Source organism: Tympanuchus pallidicinctus, unplaced genomic scaffold, assembly GCF_026119805.1.
Source record: "Tympanuchus pallidicinctus isolate F22 unplaced genomic scaffold, pur_lepc_1.0 scaffold22, whole genome shotgun sequence".
NCBI lineage: Eukaryota > Metazoa > Chordata > Aves > Galliformes > Phasianidae > Tympanuchus > Tympanuchus pallidicinctus.
Window position 1 is genome coordinate 26,191,478 of NW_026294739.1, and position 12,210 is coordinate 26,203,687.

Here is a 12,210-nt window from a genome sequence, read left to right on the forward strand (position 1 = left end):
ATGGTACAGATAAGGCCTAGACTCAAACAACCTGGATTGCATCTTTGGGTCAATACAGCCCAGTTTATGGCCATTCCTGCGCAAACATTTTGAGAAGGACTGCAGAGAGGCGTTCACATATGCACTGCTTTTCCCGTGCCACTGCAATGTCACCTTGCTTGGCTACCAGCCCTTGGGAAAAGATCAAGTGATGTCACTTGAAGCTGCTGAAGCCATGAGTCAGTGCCACCACTGGCTGACGACCGTTAAGATAGATCGGTGTTCAGAGCTTGAGGCATTGCCAAGAGAACATGGATCACATCCCGACGTACGACTGGAAGGGGAAAATGAGGAATCATTACAGCCAGATGCATGCTTTCACCCTGCCCCACGGACAGAGGAAAGGTAATTTCTCTCACCAGTCCTGTTTCTCCATCCTCCTGGCTCCAGGCAGCCCAATTTCTCAGAACTCCCACTGAGCTGCAGTTGCAATTTGCTGGGACAGAAGATTTCAAGTGATGGCAAATGACAGAAATGGAAAAGGCTGGAAAGAACCAGGCAGACTCCCTCACAGATGTGTGGTGCTTCATTTCATGTTGACTTATGTTTTCCTTTCCTGGGAAAGGCCCATGTTATGGAAGTATAATTCCAGCTTTTCCCCAGGGACTGTGCTGTTGGGTTTTTAACTTACCAAATTATGCGTAAAAGTCTTTTTCACTGTGACACGTAGCACAAAAGACTGGAAATAAAACACAGCCATGAATTTCCCCCAGAATTGTACCTTGAAGTAGTTGGTTTACTCCTGGTTTCATTCTCCAGATGCCTTCCTGGACCTTACAGTCCCATCTCCAGTGACGTTGTTGTGTGTCAGAGAGCCCTTCCTTTCCATGAGCTGTTCTGCAAGATACAGTTCAACATCCTGTTGAATCTAGAGGAAAGAAATCTTGAGAAACAGGGAAGTGCGTTGCCAGAAAAAAAGCGAATGCCAGATGGCCTGAACTCTCACTGAACCACAGATCAGGGCGGCCCTGTGTATCCTAGCAAACTCAAAATAGCAAGAAATATGCCAAAACTGAGTTTCTAAATGTATTCAGATTGATTTCATCTACACAATCTTTGTTTCATATGTGGGCAGTCAAGATTTGTCCACATCCTTGGGACTTACAGTAGACTTTGCAATGGGTTAACTCTAGATAGGCTTTTCCCCTATAAAGATTGGGTGCAGGAACACTTACCTTTCCTTTCTTATCATTTCTGGGGCATAAAATAATCTCATGTGCCATAGATACCTTTTTCCTTCTTTCCTTTTTTAAGTACATGTTGTAACCAGTGGTGCACAAATGACTCCTTGGTTAGATAAGACATTATGTTTTTATCCTTGGACTATGTCCCCAGGCTTTCAATAATGCCAGCATCAGCTAAGTTAGCATCTGATTAGTCTTTCTTACCTCTTACTCAATGTCATTCTTGATTATGCCTACTAATTTGGCACATCTTTTTGAACTGAGCTACGGGCACAATCCTGCCTGATTCTCAGCACTCTGCTACCATTGCAGCCAAAGGAGGAGACTCAGATTTCCACAGATCCAGTGGGCTTTGTATGGGTTACTTACCACTAAAATAGTCATATATGCATTTGCCATGCTTTTGGGCATCCAAGACATAGAGAGAGGAATGTTGGGGCTCCTACCCTGATATCAACAGTTTAGATATGCTTCAATGTCCTCAATTTCTCAGTACAAAGATACAGAGTTAAGGCTCTTTTCCAAAGAAAGCTTGGCAGTGAGGATGTGCTTGAGCACTCTTTGTTCTGGCAACAAGAAAAGGGCACTGGGAAAGAGAAAAGGTTATAGTGCAAAATTCACAGTTTGGGACCAGACTCTCAATGTCACAGCCATGCTGATAATTAGGGCTGACTTTGTTATGGAAGGTGGTGCTGGAGTGATTGAAGGCCACTTTTCTATCCATTACAAACAGATGTCAGCACCCTGTTCCAAACCACACCACCAGCCCTGAAGAATACTGAAACTTTGTTGAGGGGTGAGCAGTTTCTTCTTTTTCCTCTCCTCATTTTCTTGCTTCATTTTCTGAGTTACAGCTGCACTTCAACTGCTATCATTACGAGGCCAGGACTGAGTTTAATTGTATTATATACACTGCAGCAAGGACAGAGGGCAAGCCCTAGCAAACACATGGTCACTGTGAGACAAGACAATTATTCCTAGGCATAAAGTCAGATGCTTTTGGGAGAGCTTATTAGACAAGATGAACTACAGAAAAAATAAGAAATCCTTGACTAATGAGGTAAGAATACAAACTAACAAGAACACTCTGTCAGAAGCAGCATTTCTCTGGCAAGGCAAGCAGTGGGAGATGTTTGTAGGCTTTTGGCTCAAAAGTTTGAGAGTTTTCTGCCTTTGCTCTTAGAAACAAATTGAAAACCATTATCACTAATTTCTTCACTCAAAAAGTGGCAATAAATACATTCTCTCCTCCCCTTGCAAGAGTTTGTGAGTATGAATTCACCAATGCATGGGTGGTTCTCCTATACCAGAAGTGATGGTAGGTGTAAAGTTACATATCTGGAGACAGGGTGGCTGGGCACAAACAATCAATGAAAGACTGAAGCCAGTAAGGCCTTTTCTCTGACTAAATTATAATTACAACCAGCATGCTGCTGGGATTGTAAACAGCGTGAAATCATATCATTAGCATATGATTACAAGTTCACACGTGGCAAATTCATCCAGACCAGATGTCTGCTAGATCAGTTCCCTCCTTTCTTATGGTGTATGACAGCACATTCTACTTGCGATACAGTTAACACAAGATACAGAAGAATCTCTCTTGACTTGTATCCTCATATAAGTATTTCTTATTACGATTAACAGTTTCATGGCACTGACTTTTTTTACTGTATAGTGAGGGGCTGCTTTTCCAAAAATCACCTAGGTAACTTAACACCATGTGTTTAAAAATATGGACTGCAGATATCCTGGGACTGGATATCCTGGGACTGCAGATATCCTGTCAGTGTCACCTAAACCAAATGTTGCAGGGCTGAACTGACTGTAAAGGATGCTCACAAGGTTAAGGTTGACAGTTACTGAGATGGGGTTTGCTGTTTTCTTACTCTTTGAGCACATTTGGAGGAGGATGTGCAAAGGAGTCTCCCCAGGGTTTCCTTCCTTCACAGTGCAAACTTTCACTCCTCATTTGAGGATGCTGGTCTCTACACAGCCCAATGGACAGGTCACTCACTTCTCAAGACAGTCTCTGAAAGCTGTAGCCCCCAATTAATACCATTTTCTTTGAAGTTAATGGCAACCAGCCAACTAACTGACACATTCACCCAGAAAAAGTTTGCCAGAATCTTCAATAAGCTTTGGGCTTGGCTTGGTGGCCATTTTGCGTTAACGCTCGTTTCATCCCCTGCCAGAAACCCACGGACATGACAGAAACCTGTTGATGTCCAAACCCAATAAATCTGGGGTTGTTTAGAAACAGACCACATTTCTATAGCAGGGCCAATGGTCAGTCAGTGAGTCACATCCTGCGGCAGTGAACAAAGCCTGAGTTAGGACATATACTTTTCTCCAAAACGACTTGATAGCATCTACAGGCAGGATGGCATTAACCAACCAGCCCTATTCGAGTCCCCATGAGGACCTAGATGTGATAGACAATGCTGTGATGAACATAGGATAACATGACACAACATGTATAAGGATGCCTTCTCTGAAGGAGGAACAGTGACACGGAAGGCATCAATTTTTGGGTAAAATGGAAAGGTAGGCAAATTCTGATCACTATGTTGAAACAATTCCTTTAGGATCATTTTTTAAATCTTTTTTTTTTTTTTTTTTTTTTTTTTTTTTTTTTTTTTAAAGACCTGTCTGGATTTGGGTGCATTTATGGATTCTAGCCATTACAAACCATTAAGCATACAACACAAAGACCCTGCCGCCAGACAAGTCAATGGATTCATGGAATTCCCAGTTATTTCTATGATGTACTAACTGTTCAACACAGATGAAACCTGAGCTGGATTTGGGAAATAAATCTGAGATGTTTCATATTCTTCCAGCAAGCAAAGGTTAACCTGGTAGTTTGTTCTTTCCAATTTCATGTCACTTTCATTCTTGGCTATGGTGCATTTGGCCAAGGCCAGAACTTCAGAAGTGATAAGTGCTCATTTAGTTATCTAAATGAAACAATCTGACCTTCAGATCTGTTGAGAAACACCCACTGGGAATAAAGACTGGATTTGCAGATGTCTTCATGTAGCCAGAGACCATTCGTATCTTGGAAATACATCTCCTGTTTTGAACACCTGAGTAAAATCAGATGTCACAGTCAACACGAAGTCTGCTGGGCTGTAACTGCCTTTGCAACTCTGTCTTTTTCTGGTGAATACATCACAGCAAACACTTGATACCTACACGCAGCAGTTTGAATTTCTGTTCTGCAGTTTTTTCAGAAGATGAAGTCACAAAAGGTGAATTCTCTCCTGACAACAAGAGAACGCAGAATCATTAAAAGATCACAGAGACCACCTAGTCCAACCATCAAAACATCACCACCATGCTCACTAACCATGTCACTCAGTGCTACATCTATCTTTTCCTTAAAGAACTCCATGGATGGTGACCCCACCACCTCCCTAGGCAGCCAATACCTCACCACAGCCATAGAGCTCACATAGCCATCATGAACTAGGCTAGATTCCTTGGCTGTGGGTGATGTTGGCCTCCGACTAAAGCAAATACACAAGCATGAACCAGGGCTGGCAGCAGGAGAGAGGAGCCAGGAATAAGGAAGCAAAATTACCTAATCTGCTGCTGCTCAGAGTAGGCAGGGGACTCATCTGGAGCATGCTGCTGCTGCTGTGGGCAAGGTTTTGGCTTTACTTGCTGAAAACGGCATGCCATCAGTCAGGAGTAACCAACCCTGAAAAGTGTATTTGCTATGACTCCCATCTCCCCTGCGAACGACATTCCTGCTGCTTCGAGCTTTTTCGGTTGCAGTGTTGACACTTCTTCAGATCTGTCATTAGCTCAGCTGAAGGGAAAACAGAAAAGCTATTCAGGCCCCAGACCCAATGTGGGAGGTTAGGAGTGCAAATTCTCACTTCACACTGAAAGCACGATGAGTGCTTTATGTTACTGTTGCTCTTTCTATTTTAGGGGATGCCTTTATGAGACATTTGCTGTCATACAAAGTAATTTTTAATGTAATCCAACAAATTAATGTTATTAAAATTAAATTTTTCACATTTCCGAGAATTAGTCTTGAACTTCTTAGATTTTTTTCCTGCACCTTATAAATATCTACCTCTGTTTTTGAAGGTGTTTAGCTATTTTGCTGGTTTTCTTTCATATTTTAAGACTTCTGTGATGAAGCCTAGATCCAGCTCTACCACCATGAGGATTCGAATCTCCCCCCATACTCACTTTTGGTGGTTGTAGGTTGCTGATTCCATCTTCATACTGCATTTTCATTACATTGGACAAAGATCAATAGAATTTGGCTGAGCTCCAGGGAATAGTCAAGAGCAATGAGTTGACCTGTGGCTGCGTTCACCTGAATCATCATCTGTGTTCCAGTAAATACAGGAGCTGAAAGCAAATTGCCTACCTGAGAAATCATGCAGCATTTCTGCGGAGTGGTTTTGATTTCTGTTCATGGCTCCTAGATTTTCTAGCTTTGTCATCTTGCAGACAAATTCATAGTTCAGAACAAACGTGGAATTCCTCCAAATTACTCATTTCCATGATCTTTCGTAAGAAAACGTTCAGCAGCATCATTTTTCTTGTTTGTGATTCTTGTCTCCGTTCCCTCCACATTTTTTACTATCTCACCCATCTGACAGCAACATTACTGGGGGGGGGGGGAGGAGGGGGGAAATCTGGGAGTGTTAATGGATAACATCAAAGAGAAGGGCCAAAAATACAAACAAGAAAAATCATTATAAAATATAGTTTAGCCTAGAAAACTGGACAAGAGCAGACCATATTTTTAAAACAAAATGAGGAAATCCAATGGTCCCTAGGAATCAGTGTCTCTCTCACCTCTATGGCCATGCATCTGGAAGTAGTCATTATAAACCATCTCAGATGGACAGTCAAAGATAGAAGATTATAATTATCAACATACATTTAATTTAGCAGTGTCATTCAGTAGTGTATCCTGTGGTTTCTCCAAGAACCAAAGCTTTGGGAAATACTGCTGGCACTCCAGTGAATACTGAAAAGAAATCCTGGTGTCTATTAAGTGCATATTTGTAACTGTACAGTCTCTGGACTACTCCAGTACACCCACCCACTGTATTGAACCATCAGCCCTACAACCCATGAGGACTTTTTCTTATTTCGTAGAATTATAGTCACTTGAGTTGGAAGGGACATTTAAAGGTCATCTAGTCCAACTCATAGAATCTGTGGAGTAAATTTCTATTTGAGCTAATTTCTATTTAGAATCAAGGTTGGAAAAGACCTCTAAGATCACCTAGTCCAACCGTACACCTACTACCAATATTTCCCATCAAAATAACGTCCATAAGCACTCCATCTACAAGATTCTAAAAAAGACATATCTAGTAGGAATATCTTTTAAAAAATACCTTAGTGACTGTGAAGAAATCTGATATAATGTAGTGATCCAGCAACAGCCATAAATGAAGAAGCCGTTGTTCCTCAGAGCCAACGAGTGCCAGATGCATCTTGCTCAACTCTTGACATTTCAGGCTTACTGCATTTCTCTATAGGTGGTTATGTTCTGCCTTCCTCACCCAAAGAGAGAAGCTATTTTAAAAGCATTTGGGTCAAATTCAGACAGATTTTCTTACTAAAAGATCCTTCTACAAGGAAAAAAAGTGTTAAGTAAACATACTGACGTGTTGGAAAGATGCTTTTTATGACTTTAAGCTCGGGAAATTATTATAAGCATTAAGCTATATTTTCCCCATAATATAATATTTTTGAATAATTCATTCTCTTCTGGACTGCCTTACTCATAATTGCTGCTCTCTTAGACTGGTGGGCATAGTAAAAGGAAGTGTTTACTGAGTGACAAATACGTTCATATACAGGACTCCTGGTTTTGCAGATGTTTTCAGGAAGCTATAACCCCTGATAAATCTTTGCAGACCACTGAGATGAATAATATTTGTGGATGCATTTTTGAGGCTACCAGACTGGAGAGGTATTTGTGGCTGTGGTCTTTACCACTCACACAGAAAATTATGTTTTCCTTACATCCGTCATATAGGTTATATTTTGCCATATGTCTTTAATTAGGCCAATTTCATGTTATGAAGGGTATGCAAAAATCAAATGAATTATTTAGAAAATGGAATTAACCATTTAAATGCAGTGACAAAATACACTCATAGCAAAGTACTTAAAACAAATGCTCTGAATCCAAGTGCATACTAAATGTTGCATGGATTCAGAAATTGTTGAATCCAGCCTAAATCGAATCTAAAAGGACATGCTTATTACAAGGCAAATTGCACAGAAGCCTTCGTTTCATCATAATGACCTCATGAACACAAAGTGAGTTTCTCTATCTTCTGCCTCTGACAAAGTTCTTCCTAATTTGGAGATCTGAGCTCGTTCAGAAGCACACACTCACCTAAGAAAGTTGGTTGGCCATGATTTCACAGTGCAGTGGAAAGTGAGCTAAAGTGAGCATTCCTATCAGTTCAGATTGGATTTAGTGTGGCTATAGCCACAATCCAACAGGCTCTAGCCAGTTTTGGAAGACTGCAAAGGAGGAATCTCTTCTCCATTCTTCATGGCTGTACTGGGAAAGGGATTTCTTTTTGTTATGATGACTGTGACCGCAATGATTTAGGTCAAACCAAACACAGAATATCCCACAGCACCCTCCAGCCAGTTTGCTGACTCAAAAACAGCTATCTGCAAGCTTCCAGATGCTGAAGTTATTCTCAGACTGAGTAATTTCATGACCATTTTGCCTCCTCATAAGAGCAAGACTGGGAGGGGAACTTATGATTGCGTTTCACACCAAATTTCAATTTCTGAACACCAGTAATGATTCAGATTCTGTCAATCCTGCAGTCTGTGCTGCTAATCTGACAATAGCAAGACACGAAAAAAAAAAACATTTGTCTGCTTTCTCCTTTCCCACTGTTAGATTTGCTTGTGCATTTGTTCACTCTAACAAACAGTTCCTAGAAACCCAGTGCTTGCTTACCTTGACAGTCAGAGCAGTTACCCTTCAGCTGCTGGTAATTGTGTTTGTTGAACAGCAATCCCAGGGGGAAACGTTCATCAGACTCCCAGATTTGGTGCTACTGGATTCCCCAGTGTAAAGCAGAAATGCATTCCAAATTAAAAACAAACAAACAAACAACAACAAAACAGCAAGGGCATTCAAAATATTTTTTAAAGGGAAAAGAGAGCACATATATCATATTGCAGTACTGGGGTATTGCAATACCAGCAGAAGTACAGTAGAGTATATGTAAGTATACAGAGTATATAGATAGTATATATAAGCATATATATACAACAGAGTATATATAGAGAGAGTACATACACTTATGCACATTAAAAATATGTATGTACATATGCATATATACATCTACATATAATATACATGCTTTCATGCTCAGCCTACTGTAGGAAACCTGCTCTAAGCAATGGGGTTGGAGTCAACTCTCTGGAGTTCCCCTTCCAGTGCTTGGCAGCCCAGACCACAACAGGAGTTGGAAATAAATAATCTCTGAGGTCCCTTCCAAGCCAAGCCATTCTATGATTCTACTATTCCAACTCCTACAAAATCTATGATTCTACTACTCTATATGTGTATGTGTGCAAGTACACGTATGCAATGCAAAAGTCATCTCTTCCACCCCTGCTTTTCTTCCTAGCTTATGTCATGGCTCAGAACAGAAGGTAAAAGGAAGCCCTCCATCCACTCTTGCCCTGCTCTGAGTTAATCTTGCGGTTCCCCTGCAGATGCTTGTGAGCCAAACACAATAACAATCTGGCCACATCTATCCTTTTATTTACGGCCTAACATGCATTGATTCTGCCTCCTTATGTTACACTTTGAAAGAGAGAAGGAAAAAATAATGGAGGAAAAAGAAGTAATGGTAAATGGAAGCTTTTCACCAGCTCCAATAATAATTCCTTGCAGGAGCCTATGTGTAAGGGGAAGAAGAGGCAGGATTTGTGTTAATGGGATGACCTACACGGACACAGCTGAAATGCAATGCCAAATAATGCGCTCAGATTCCCAGTGCTACAACTATTTTTCCTCTACCATGTGGAAGAAGCTGACCTCTGTCCTTTATTTTTGAGGTATTTGCAGTGGTGGTGGGGAAGTATCCTAAATCCTGAAGGAGCTCTCAAACCCCAGTTTCATTCCTTGTTTCAGTTATGTTTAGAGCACAATACAGGTTTGTTATCCTCCGTCCCTTGCTGAAATAGGTCAGTGTGGCCTCCCTTGCTAAAAGCTACCTGGCAATTATGCTTTGCCCCAGGCCAAAATTCTGCATAAAAAACACAGATGGAATATTAGCACAGGGAAAAAGATTCTTATTTATATTCCAGCAGCACTAAGGGGCTAGATGCTTTTAGACCAGGTGCTGTTCAGAAATGTGGTAAGAAACAGTCTCTCCTTCGAGCAAATAAAGAAGAAAGAAAGTAGGAAGGAAAACTGAAAGTGAAGCAAGTTGTCCAGGATGAAAGAAAAGGGCAGATCTGCTCAGCTGCAGATAGTGTCTTTCCCACCGAATTACACCACTGCATTATGACATACTCCTGAATTCATATCTCACAGTGTGGGAGAAAGTATAATCATGCATGCAATCATTTTAACTTAAAGAGGCACCAGGGAGTTGATCCGCAGCACTGATTCGTTTATACAAAAGAAGACAGACCATGGCAAGTATGGAAAAAAATTTAGCACCGTGTCACCAGCCAAGAAGCTGTCCACAAGTTTAGACAGAGTAAAGCAACATCATCATGGACTGAAATCCATCTAGTTTGGCCAAAAGTTCATTGACGCATATAGAAGGTAAAGATAAAAGAACATATCACTTCTGTTTTCATGGTTTTATAAAATGTATCATCCTACCATCTCTGTCCTGTTCCATGTTGGGCACTAAGAAGAATTTCTTCTCAGAAAGGGTGGTCAGGCACAGGCTGCCCAGGGAGGTGGTGGGGTCACTGTCTCTGGAGATGTGGCACTGGAGGGTCCTGGTCAATGGGCACGGTGGGGGTGAGATGAGGTTGTACCTTGGAGGTCTTTTCCAGCCTTGATTACTCTATGATGCTGTGACTCTATCTTTCTCCAGGACACCTCCAGCATCTCTGCTTGCTTCCGGTTAGGACTTTGTAACTTAAGTTTGCACCTGTGAAAAACTATTCCAACAATAGGCAGTTTACACCACCTGGCTGCAATATGACCAAGTACATAGTGAGGTTGGCCCACTTTTCTGCTCAGGATAATAAGCAATGCTAATTAGATTCTTTTTTTTTTTTTTTCTAGGAGAGTTGATTGAATCACAGCCAAAAGGCATATTTCCCTAGGCAATAGTCTGTTTAAATGAACTCTTATTGCACTGGAAATACTAGCATTTTAATCTGTCTGAAAGAGAGATTGGGGAAACAGAGTTCTCATATTGCTTGAACGCTTGATACCAGACAACAATTTCATTGTACTTCAAAGAAAGAGTGTGATTCATGTTTTGTGATACTGAGGGAAGCTGGACACTTTTCTTTGCCTTTTGTGTTTCTACTGTCAATGACACATGAATGGATGTTTATAATTTCCATGACCAGCCTAACATTTTTTCTCTGTCCCCATATTGCTGTAGGAATAAGCAGCATCAAATCTTACCCTTGCTTAGACTAGGAGTATAAATAAGAAGCACTTCTGCTTCTGTAAACTGAGTTATGTCAGCTGTATACTGTCATAACTGATCACCGAGTTTAGTTAAAGACATTAAGAAACCAACCAACATTTGCTGTATGCACAACAGATGATGCACTAATATGCATTGCTAAACCAAATGACTGTACAAGTATAATTATCTTTTTAGGAAATTCAGTCCAATCCCTGATTGAAAAATAAATCCCAAACAAGAGCTACAACGATAAGGGGCTTTTCAGAGAAAGCAATGCTTTCTCAGCCAAGTTCACAAGGTGGATGAAATAAATGATGAAGTCTACATCTTTAATTACTATTTTACATTTGTGTACTACGGGTAATCAACTCCCTATGCATCTTGAGAACCTACAGATAACAGGTTCAGACTGCTGGCTAACTTACCACAGTGTAAAGTAACTGAAAACAGGGAAACCATTCTCTTTACTATGCATATGTGTATCTACACCAGCACTACAGAATCAGCTCATTTAAAGCAGGGTTATTGGGATTTATTATAATTTTGAACAGAACTCAGCCCAAAATGCATCAAGAACACAAAGAAATCATGCTTGCAATGATATACGATGCAAACTGCAGCATTTAAGTTTCTTTTGCTATTAGGTTTTACTTGCATCATCAGCCACAGATACCCTGAAGCACTGCAGAACATGGAAACCTCTCCTGGCTCACACAGAGGCTTCACAGTGCATTGCACATCAGATATCACTTTGCTCTGGCTAATTTAGCAAACCCACTCTGAGCAGCTCTAACGGGAAAATGTTGACCCGATGCTCAAACTTTCCTCTTACTCAAGATGGCAGCAGAGATACTATGAGTCACTCAACAGAGCTGGCTCCAAGATTTATTTTCTGCACTTCTACTCTCAAGTCACTGGAAACAGATCTATCTTGTGTTGGAGCAAGGGAGAATCTAATAGAAAATAAAACAAGAGAGTTTCAGGAGATGTTTCCGGATGTTACTTACTGTGTCCTGTTGCTCCTGGCCTTCTCCACTTCTTTCCACGGAGGAACACATGATGTTTGCATGGCCTCGTTAGAGAAATGACTTGTCTCCAGGTTGCAGTGTCAGAGACAAACCAGAGGAGTGTCCTGGAAAAGAAGAAATAGATGATGTGAAACAGATGTTTTCCTTTAATTGCTTATTGCAGATGCAGCCCAGTAACTAACCCACCTGCTATCTTCCCACAGGGATAATTCCTCCTCTCCACGATCCCAGCCAAATGAATTTATGTTTCCATGCCACATTACACCCATCTCCACTTTGCCCAATATTATGCACCAAGACCATGTCAGTTTGCAAACATTT

At 41.0% G+C, this 12,210-nt stretch overlaps 2 long non-coding RNA genes across 2 annotated transcripts; one reads left to right on the forward strand and one right to left on the reverse strand.

Moving 5' to 3' along the window:
- The first annotated feature begins 86 nt into the window (after positions 1-86).
- Positions 87-2,483, forward strand: LOC128081949 (uncharacterized). Its single transcript, XR_008207478.1, has 2 exons — positions 87-384; positions 799-2,483. It is a non-coding gene; the product is annotated as an uncharacterized LOC128081949 (long non-coding RNA).
- Positions 2,484-6,002: 3,519 nt separating this feature from the next.
- Positions 6,003-11,989, reverse strand: LOC128082004 (uncharacterized). The gene is made up of 4 exons (XR_008207497.1): positions 11,869-11,989; positions 10,090-10,376; positions 6,602-6,782; positions 6,003-6,225 (listed from the first exon to the last, which is right to left on the reverse strand). It is a non-coding gene; the product is annotated as an uncharacterized LOC128082004 (long non-coding RNA).
- Between the last annotated feature and the right edge of the window lie 221 nt (positions 11,990-12,210).